Below are 7,459 nucleotides of genomic sequence, written 5' to 3' on the forward strand. Positions count from 1 at the left end.
CACCCTTCCAAGTGCCAGATACAACTCGGTGGTCGCTCTCTAACAGGGCTACGAGGAGAGGATCGCCGGGTAGAATTATGCTATGCGATGCTACTTGGAGGACTTCAGTCTACTCTCTTCTACATGCTGCAAGACGGAGGCTGCCAGAAGCGTAGTCTTCGACGGGATTAGCTATCCCCCTCTTATTCTGGCATTCTGCAGTTCAGTCCATCGATATGGCCCTTTACACATATACCCATGCATATGTAGTGTAGCTCCTTGCTTGCGAGTACTTTGGATGAGTACTCACGGTTGCTTTTCTACCCCCTTTTCCCCCTTCCCTTCTACCTGGTTGTCGCAACCAGATGTCGGAGCCCAGGAGCCAGACGCCACCGTCGACGACGACTCCTACTACACGGGAGGTGCCTACTACTACGTGCTGCCCGCTGATGACGACCATGAGTAGTTTAGGAGGATCCCAGGTAGGAGGCCTGCACCTCTTTCGATCTGTATCCCAGTTTGTGCTAGCCTTCTTAAGGCAAACTTGTTTAACTTATGTCTATACTCGATATTGTTGCTTCCGCTGACTCGTCTATGATCGAGCACTTGTATTCGAGCCCTGGAGGCCCCTGGCTTGTATTATGATGCTTGTATGACTTATTTATGTTTTAGAGTTGTGTTGTGATATCTTCCCGTGAGTCCCTGATCTTGATCGTACACGTTTGCGTGCATGATTAGTGTACGATTGAATCAGGGGCGTCACAAGTTGGTATCAGAGCCGACTGCCTGTAGGAATCCCCTTCCACACTCCTTGGCCGAAGTTGAGTCTAGACATTGCAAAACTTTTACTAACATGGCTGTGTGACTTACGGACCCACGTTGCCATTGGGTGGTATTAAGATCTTTTATTCCTCGACCTATACTCTGGGACTCTGATATCTCTTCTAATCGGGTTAAATGATTTTACTAAATCTAACATTAGGATCTCGTGATCACTTCCTCCCGAAGAGCCCCTTCATTCCAGATGGTGGCTTGATTCAACCGTAGACCTCGAAGATACTCTCGGTGTTATCCCGATAACTTGTGCTCATGCTTGTGCAATTCCCTACCACTGAAATATCCCTATGGATAATTGCATACACTTGTCGTTCTTACTTTTATTACAGTTGATCTTGTTATAACAAGATAACCTGAAATCTCCTCTATTGTTCCAAGAATATTTTGTGCCTACTGCCTTGAAGTTCCTTGCCACCTGAATACCCCTACGGATAATTTCTCGCCCTTATCGAGTATCCGCTCATCCCCAGTTGTTCAGGTGTTTCACAATTGACTTCGAAGTACTATTCGGTCCTCCAAAATTCCTCAGTAGCTTATTGCTCTACAATACTTGTCTGCTTGCATTATGGATGCTTTCCATATGTCTGGCAATATTCATTAGTATCCTTAGACACCGTGATTTTGATCCCATTGATTCAACATGAGTGCGAATGCATGCAATCATCAGTTGATCCTTTTACATTATCTTGTCGGCTCAGACTGAGCTGGTTCTCAACCAATCCAATTGCCGTCGATTGTACCCCTAAGGCTATTCAACTTATCCATCCTTAATCAGAGTGTTGCTTCTGATCCCTTGAATTTGAAATCATAATTCCTTTGCAATTGAGCTTTGAATTAGTCAGTTGTTTCTATAATCCAATGCCTTTGCATTGTTTCTTCCTTTGATTATGCCGGTGCTCACATCAGCTTTGTTATGGACCATCAGATCCTTGTTGGATTTTAACTGACAACATCCTTCATGTTCAATCACTTTGGAAGTTCTTTCCCTGATACATAATGCCATTGGTAAATCCTATCCCTTGATGTGGCCAACCATGCTCTGCTTTCGAGCTGGTGATATTTACTATTGAAGCTTGTGGTATATGTTTCCACGATGCCCCGATGGGTTGAACCTATGCCTTTCTTAATATGTGTGAACTCGAAATTTTTCACGAGTCATACTCTTCTGGTATTTTGCCAGATAAAATTTCAACACTACAGCTTCATCGAACATGAGAAGTGAATGAAAGATTATACATTGAAGAAGTGGGAGTCGACCTTGAACCTTGTGTTCATGCCCATGGACACGATGTAGATCTTATCATTAAAAGCTTCTCTTAAATTAATTATTCCCTTGGTATAAGTTCATCTTATATCTGGGATCTGGCCTTTTGCAATCGTGGTTCCGACCATATGTTCTTCCTTGATCCCATTTCTTGGGCAAGTTTAAGCATTTGTCCTCTGCAAAGCAATACCCCAGTCCAACCTCTACTTTGCTCTGTCGTCGAGTATTACCCCTGGTATCTCGAGGATATCATGCCATTGCACTACATTACCCTGTCCTTTGATGGAGTACTACCTTTACCCTGTCTTTGTCACTTCATGCTTCTGGGTTGTTTGTTAACCGAGAACACCGATAAGTGAATCGATTCAGCACTCCGATTCAATAACTCTAAGTAATTTTCGTTGCTTACGAGTTTAATAATCCTTTAAGTCATTCCTAGCCTGATCAGCTATATCATCATCATACTAATTTTTTTTAACTGTGCTACCTGGTCCTTATTCCCGGAGCACAACTTTCAACGATGAACTAAGCTTGCATCGATTTTCGTTGTCATACCATTTCTCCTTGAACAACAAACTTGATTTCGAGTTTGTGTCCTAACTGTGGTTCCAATAACCTTTCGCTTCATCATTCGTTTGACTTGATGTCATCGTCGATCGATTACATCTTCATGAAATCTCTCGACAAATGTGTCATGATCATCATCAACCTTATGAGCTCTTCCAGGATATCAATCGGATTCATGAAGAGAAATACCATCCTTGCCCTCGATGAGTTGTGTTATCATCATCCACTTTATTGCCTTCCCTCCAACACAAACTTGTTCGTGTTTTGTGTTATACCTTGAGTTCCTTGCTACCCAGCATTGTTCTTCTTTACCTTGGAGTATTACCACTTTTTATGTCAAGAATGTCGTGGGAATTTCACCACCTCTTAGGAATTCTTGGTATAGTGATACTTCTCACCATCACCATTCTTTCTTGGTCCTCGTGTTGATTCCAACCGGTGTACCAACAAGTGAACGGTGCTGTTTGAGTTCTGTACTTCTAGCAACCCTGTTGCTTTGAAGTTAACGATCGACAGTTCGTTCTTAGACTGTTGGTTATTGAGTTGTCACTCTAACATTGAGCTTGTTGCCTAAGGTCATACTTCGGGCACACCTTTCAACTAATGATTGATGGTGTATGTTTTCCTAAAGCATACAACATTATATCATTTGAATGGACTAATGTTATCTCCTTCACATAACTGTGGAAATCCGTCTTTTTGGAAATCTCAATGAATTGTCGTTGAGTCAATCAGCCACCTCCTCACCTCTCCTTGGTTTAATGATGAACTCTTATTTTGGAACTCGCTTCCCTAGTTCATTTCTCGAGAACCTTAAAATGTTGTCTCGTCAATTTGTGTCGCACCTTTTCTTCCCAGACATCCTGAGTCTGAGGTATCCTAACACCGATCAGATCTGAATCTCGGTCAGATATGATGGTTGGAACACTTTCCAAGAGTCACAACATTGGTCTGTATATGACCTGGTAAGGTGATGTCATGCCCAGCACACCTGGCCGGAGGACCTACTGTTATAGTTTCCTTTTTAGCAAGGTTATTCATTCTTCCATGAGGAAATTATAAGACTTATTCTATAAGTTGTTCCTATGGATCCTTTTTGTTTCCAAAGTCTGATCTTCACCTGTTGACCATGTCAATGCTATCTCGAATGCATGTCTATGGTACTCCGATTTTTCAACAAGAACATTTGAAGCCCAATGCTAAACGTTTCTTGCTCAATTATCCAAACACCGCTGTATGGATAATGTCATGAAAATTTCTCTCCCCTCACCTAGAGGCTTTTCTACTTAATATCATGTCATGGTTATCATGTTCTGCTTGTCCTTGGGAAGGATATACCCCTGACATATGTGTTTAAACACATTTTTCTTTCCATTGTTCTGTTTAATCTGATGATCACATTTTCCTTTCCATTGTCTTGTTTAACATTTCTCGTGGTTTATATGATCTAAGCGGTAATGATTCGCTGCTTATATAAACACCTCGGTTGTACAACTCTGTCAATAAGACCCTGTTACTATTCTTGATGACATCCCGATAACCACCGATGGACGAGAACTTTGCCTATTGGTCCGCCTCGTTCAACGAGCAGGAAAATGGTTCTCTTCGTCCCTCGCCCTTGGTATCGATGTTGTTGCCGACATAATTGAGAGGCTACCCTCTGACATGCCTTGCTATCATGACCGTGCAAGATGTCAACCCCCCTTCCTACTTTTAACCCACATGGTGGGCCCATAACCCACAGTTCGACAGGATCGAAACCTGACTCTCCTGTACACCTTGTTGACACAGTTATCCCTTGCTCTTGGTTTCGTAGGTAATTCGCGAGCCACCTTCCTAGTGATCTATTCTGGTATCAGACGCAATACTTATTCTCGTTGCTGTGAACCCCTTTTCACACTCTGTTTCAGGCATCGAACGATTGCCTACCCGTTTGAAACTTTGGTACCATCGTATATTGCACTCAGTGAATTCACTGAAATACAACTCGTGGGGTACCTTATGTATTTCCCATTGAGTTCACCGTCAGATTTTTCCCTTGGTCGCGTTCGTAGGACGATGGAGATCCCGAAGAAAGGATGACGACTTGATCATGATGAGCTGGAGCAGAGAAATAAAGACTTCAACGTAATGGATCGACCTCTTTGAGAAGAGCAACCAAGATTGAGAAGACCCGTTAAAATTTCGTAACCAGAATTTTCCCCTTAGTCTCCCTCTTAAATCTCGGGACGAGATTTCTTGTAGTGGAGGAGAATTGTGACGCCCGGATGATTAAGCTACAGTGAACCTCTGTTAATGATGCAACGTCACCTCGCTTACTGTTGTTAACCTCACGTTAATTCAAAACCGGTTCGGAATTAAACTTCAAAATAAAGTCGATCGGTGAAAGTATTGAAACATTAAAACTAAAATGTTCGGTTTGTGTCAATTAATCCATACTGAATTTATAAAATTCTGAAATACTCTAAAATGATTAAAACAGTAGCAACAACAATTATTTAAATACCTTTTATAATTAATAAAATGTCAAACTAAGTTATTTGTGGCATAGACTTTTTGTGACTGTGTACTAGGTTGAAATACTAATTTAGATGCTAAGTTTATATTTTACTAGGACTAAAATAAATGGCAACTAAAAAGAAAAACAAGAACAAAAGTAAAAAAACAGGAAAAAAAAGACCTTCCCCTCCCCTGGGCCTTGGCCCCCTAGGCCACCAGGCCAGCCCACCTTGCCCCTGTTTCCCCACTCCCCTGTTCACGGGAGGGCGTGGCCGCGCCGATGCCTGCCACGGCACTGGCCATCGCCGTGTCGGCCATCCGGCGGCCCTCCTCGGCGACCACCTCGCCTATAAGACAGGCACCCTCTTCCCACGGCGCCTGGAACCCTAATCCCCATTTGCCCTCCCTCTCGCATGAGTCGCCGCCCGTGCGTTGCCGTCATCGTATCTTCGTCGTCACCGCGCACCGGGGCCTCCCCGAGCTTCCCGAAGGAGTCCAACAGCACCGCCTCCCTCCTCTACTTCGACTACATCTAAGGGCTCGAGCTGGGCGCCTCTTCTTCGCCAGGGTCGAACGCCTCTTCCTCTTCGGCCATTGATGCCTCTCCGTCGAATACACTATGGCTGCTGCTCCTAAACTTCCAACGGGCCCTCGTGCGCCTACTAGGTGAGCCTCGCCGTGGTTTCCCCTTCGTCTCATGCTCAATCCGCTGCTATTGCTTGCTGTTGCCAGTGGTGTTACTCCGGCCGCCGCGTTTACCTCGTCTCATCGCGCCCCGCCTTCTTCCTGGCCGGAACCGTCGTCGCGCGCCCGCTCACCCGCGTCCCTACTAGCCACTGCGCCCGCGAGCCCCCTGCTCGCGCCCATGCGCCCCAGCCCACGCCCGGCGCCCCCCCCTCCCATGTCCGGGCCCTCTTACGCTCGCATCCGCGCGAGGCCTTGTTGCCGCCTGCAACCTGCCTCCCGCTGTCCGCCTCTCTCTGAACCCGCCGTGTGCGCGTATGCCCGGGGCCGCGCCCTGCAAACTGCTGCTGCTACTGCCGCGCTCCTCCCCTCCTGCCGCTGCAATTCGCTTCTATGCTGCCGCTGCTACAGTAACTGAATGTTACTGTAGCACTGGCTAGCTTTTGCAATTCCTACCTTCTTAGCTCTCTGGATGGCAGCAAAACTATGGTCAAACAAAGTCTAACTTCGTTGAAATTAATTTGTGTTGGAGGTTCACATGACAACCTCCAAATTATTCCGTTAGACCAAATTCAAATACGGCATGGATTAAATTCTATAAAAATCGCAAAATGCTTTGTTCTGTTAACAGGGAACAGAAGTAACCCCTAGCTATGTGTTCCGTGTGTGCGTGTGTGTACACAGCCACGGCTGGCTATGCCACCGGCCGGCCCATGGTTTAATTAGGCTAGGATTAATTAGGGCTAGTTTAGGTAGGATGTAATTTAGTGCTTATTAGTCTATATAAACAATGACATGTGGCCCCCTAGTTTAAATTAATTTAGCCTAAGTAATCTACACCTATGGCCATGACATGTGGGCCATGCTATCCCTTTTGACTAGTCAAAAGTTGACTGGGTTGACTGCACTTTAGAAATTAACTTTCAAATTTAAAACAATTCCAAATATTCTAGAATATTATTAAAGCTTTAGAAATTCATATAAAATAATCCGTAAGTCAAATGAAAAAGATTTATACATGAAAGTTGCTCAGAACGACGAGGTGAATCCGGATATGCAGCCCGTTCGTCCGCCACACATCCCTAGCATAGCAAACACGCAACTTTCCCCCTCCGACTCATCTGTCCGAAAACGCGAAACACGGGGAATACTTTCCCGGATGTTTCCCTCCTTTGCCGGTATCACCTAGTACCGCGTTAGGTCACTCTAGACCGCATATTGCCATGTTACGCTATGTGATGCTTTGATTGCTCTATTATTTATTGTGTTCCCCCTCCGTTACTTTTTTCCGGTAGACCCCGAGACTGCCGGCGACCCCCAGTTCAACTATGGTGTTGACGACCCCTCCTTGCCAGAGCAACCAGGCAAGCCCCCCCCCCCCTTGATCACCAGATATCGCCTATTCTTCTCTATACTGCTTGCATTAGAGTAGTGTAGCATGTTACTGCTTTCAGTTAATCCTATACTGCTGCATAGCCTGTCCTTGCTACTACTGTTGTTACCTTTACCTGCTATCCTACTGCTTAGTATAGGATGCTAGTGTTCCATCAGTGGCCCTACACTCTTGTCCGTCTGCCATGCTATACTACTGGGCCGTGATCACTTCGGGAGGTGATCACGGGCATATAC

This window comes from Triticum aestivum, chromosome 6B, assembly GCF_018294505.1.
Source record: "Triticum aestivum cultivar Chinese Spring chromosome 6B, IWGSC CS RefSeq v2.1, whole genome shotgun sequence".
NCBI classification, from domain to species: domain Eukaryota; kingdom Viridiplantae; phylum Streptophyta; class Magnoliopsida; order Poales; family Poaceae; genus Triticum; species Triticum aestivum.